We start from the raw sequence: 4,021 nt of genomic DNA on the forward strand, positions 1-4,021 counted from the left end.
ATATAGACTATATGAACCGGGACAGGACAAGCCACAATCCCTAGAAATAGACACTTGGGTCACAAATTTTCCACTGGCTTGGGCAGAGACTGGTGGGATGGGGTTGGCGCTCCAACAGCCCCCCTTAATTAAACAGTTAAAAGCCACTACAACTCCAGTCTCCATAAAACAATACCCCCTGTCACATGAAGCTTATCAAGGTATAAGGCCTCACATTACGAGGCTTCTGGATCAAGGCATCCTAGTCCCCTGCTGGTCGCCTTGGAATACGCCTCTTCTGCCTGTTAAGAAACCCGGCACTGGCAGCATCCCACCCTCATACTCCTGCAAACCTTTTGAACTGTTCATCGATGAAAAACAGGGGTATGCTAAAGGAGTCCTAACACAAAGGTTGGGACCCTGGAAACGCCCTGTGGCCTACCTGTCTAAGAAATTGGACCCTGTGGCCTCCGGCTGGCCACCGTGCCTAAGGATGGTGGCTGCTATTGCTGTCCTGATCAAGGACGCTAGAAAATTGACTTTGGGACAGCCACTCACCATCCTAGCACCCCACGCAGTGGAGATCTTGATAAAGCAGCCCCCAGACCGCTGGCTCTCTAATTCCCACATGACCCACTACCAAGCCTTGTTACTGGATGCAAAACGGGTTCAGTTTGGGCCCGTAGTCGCCCTCAATCCTGCCACCTTGCTTCCTCTACCAGAGGAGGCAGAACAGCATGACTGCCTACAAGTCCTCGCAGAAGTACATGGAACCAGGCCGGACCTATCGGACCAGCCTCTTCAGAATGCTGACCACACATGGTACACCGATGGCAGCAGCTTCTTGGCAGAGAGAGAGCAAAAGGCTGGAGCTACGGTCACTACGGAGGACAAAGTGATTTGGGCAAAAGCCCTGCCTGCTGGTACCTCCGCACAACAGGCTGAACTCATCGCCTTGACTCAGGCACTCAAGGTGGCAAAAGGTAAGAGGCTAAATATATATACAGACAGCCGTTATGCCTTTGCCACGGCACACATCCACGAGGAGATCTACTGGAGGCGGGGGCTGCTCACATCTGAGGATAAAGATATTAAAAATAAGGCTAAAATTCTGGCCCTCTTAGAAGCCCTATTCTTGCCCAAAAGACTGAGTATTATACATTGTCCAGGACACCAGAAAGGGCACAACCCAGAGGCACGAAGAAACCGGCTGGCCGATGCCACGGCGCGAGAAGTGGCCATGAGCAAACAAATCTTGCCCTTAAATAGCCCAGACCAACCCACGCCCCCACCAGTGGGACAAACCAGTTGGGTTTATGCCCATGAGGACATAGAGCTCCTAAAAAAATGGGGGCCATCTACCACCCTCAACTAAAACAGTGGGTCTACAAAGGACTTTTGAATTGATCTCCTTTTTACATAAATTAACCCATTTGGGGTTTAAGAAGATGAAAACCTTACTAGATCGGGAAGAGATAAATCTGTGTTTTTTTGAATCGAGACAAAGCGATACAAAAGGTGACTGAGAGTTGCAAAGCGTGCGCTCAGGTTAACCTGGGAAGGACCATGATTGGACAAGGAGTTCGTCCTAGGGGACACCATCCCGACATCCATTGGGAAATTGATTTTACTGAACTTAAACCAGGTATATATGGATACAAGTATCTCCTAGTGTTTATAGACACCTTCTCAGGATGGGTCGAAGCCTTCCCCACAAAGCACGAGACTACAAAAATGGTCACCAAGAAGCTCCTCGAGGAAATCTTTCCCAGGTATGACATGCCTCAAGCGTTGGGGTCGGACAACGGGCCCGCTTTCGTCTCCCAAGTAAGTCAGTTGGTGGCCAAATTGCTGGGGATTGATTGGAAATTACATTGTGCCTATAGACCCCAGAGTTCAGGTCAGGTAGAACGCATGAATAGAACAATTAAGGAGACTTTATCCAAACTTACGCTTGCAACTGGCTCAAAGGATTGGGTGGCCCTCCTTCCCCTAGTTCTATATCGGGCCCGGAATACCCCGGGCCCCCATGGTCTAACTCCTTTTAAAATAATGTATGAAACACCACCCCCATTTGTCCATTTCTTTGATTCAAACATTGCTGATTTTGCTGACAGCCCTTCTCTGAGGGCCCATTTACAGGCCCTACAGATTGTGCAGAGAGATGTCTGGAGACCTTTGGCCGCTGCTTACCAGGACAAGCTTGAGCATCCGGTGGTGCCACACCCGTTCCAGATTGGAGACACCGTGTGGGTGCGCAGACACCAGACCAAGAATCTCGAGCCACGGTGGAAAGGACCCTACACCGTCCTCCTGACTACCCCGACCGCCCTAAAGGTAGACGGAGTCTCGGCTTAGATCCATGCACCACACGTCAAGGCAGTCCGGTCTGAGGAATTGACTAATCACAACACTACACCCCAGACATGGAGAGTTCAGCGCACTCCAAACCCCTTAAAGTTAAAACTCCTACGTGGCTCCTCCTAGTCCTTTTGTGGCCTAGAGTCAGTGGGGGAATAAGCCCCCACCAGACAGAAATTTCTTGACCAAGTCGAGTGAAAGATTTCACTCAAAGTTAGCAAAAAAAATGGGGGAATGAAAGACCCCAGCTTAGCATCAGTAACGCCATTTTGCAAGGCTGTACTTAAGATGACTGGTTCAGGGAAAGGTTAGAACACTGAGTACACAGCGGCTGCCAAGCAGGATGTGTTTGGTTGAAGGCCTGGCAACAGGACGACTTCGGTTGAGCACCTGACAATGAAAAAAAGCCCCGGGAGAGGTCCCACACCCTGGTGGGGGGGGGGGGCCGAGTCAGCCGTTATGTTCCAAGAAGGTAGCTAAGAAACTTGCCCCCGGGCTAAACCCTTGCCATATTAGAATCCACCAATTATATCCCTGTAACCATGCATCTGCTTCTGTATGCTTGCTTCTGCTCCCCCAAAATCCTATAAAAAGCCCATCCTTGGTTCCGTGGGGCGAGCCAGTCCCCCGAGTGACTGAAGCGCCCGCAGGTGCCTGTGCCTGTGTATCCCGACAATAAACCAAATCCTCTTGCTGATTGCATCCTGTGGTGTCTCGGTCTGGTCTTTAGAGTTGGAGGGTCTCCATCCCAAGGGAAAGTTCTCCCTGAGAGCTTTTCACTCATGATTCAAGTTTTATGGCCCAACAAGCACCATGGCCACATTCCTGGGTCTGTGCTTGTCCCAGGGGAGAAGGCTGCAGGGACAAGGGCTTCCTTAGTTGAGTGATAACTCTACCTTAAATGATCTTCACCTTGACAAAATCTCAGATGTTCAGGACCTCCAAGAGCAGGGTTTAATAATGTCCATAGCACCCATGTTTCCAGGGTGCTGTCCATATTTGTGAGGACTCCTGTGATGTTAACTACACAGGCTCTGGGACAGCAAGATTTCAAGGGAGGAATGATGGATCCCTAGTTGCAAATGTGTCAAATCAGGCCTACACTGGGGGCATCCAATATAGACTAGGACTCCAGGAGAGGGAGTGTGAAGATTTGGTCACTCTGAGCTAAGTCATGAGTCCATGCAGGGAACGATTTCTACCTCTGGACTAATAGAATTGAATAGGAAAGCAACAACCCTCCATTGAGGACTTGTCTCCTGGGCCTCCCCATTGCAAGCAAATGACTTGTGCTCATGTGTGGCTTGAAGGTGCTTCGTCACATGCATTAGGCCCTGGGTTCTATCCCCACCAATGAGTGTGGGAGGAAAGAGGCCCTTGAGATGGTTACATAAAGAAGACTCAGGGTCACCAGCATTCACAAGGCAGAGAATAGGTGTCTACTCCAGCCAAATCACAAGCAAGAGAACTTGCCTGTGCAGATAAAGCAGAGTGCTTTTCATCCCCCCTCTTTCTTCATCCAGCATCAGCCCTGAGGGAAGCCCACCCATACCAAGTGGTCCCCCACTCTCAGCTGGCTAACATGAGTGAGCTAGTGCGGGTAGCACAAAGGGCAGAGGTGTGAACTGGCAGGCAGGACTCAGCAGACACAGTGTAGCAAAAGAAAAACTGAGATCTTGGC

The sequence above is a fragment of the Rattus norvegicus genome, chromosome 7 (genome assembly GCF_021556685.1).
Source record: "Rattus norvegicus strain SHRSP/BbbUtx chromosome 7, alternate assembly SHRSP_T2T, whole genome shotgun sequence".
In the NCBI taxonomy this organism is placed as follows: Eukaryota; Metazoa; Chordata; class Mammalia; order Rodentia; family Muridae; genus Rattus; species Rattus norvegicus.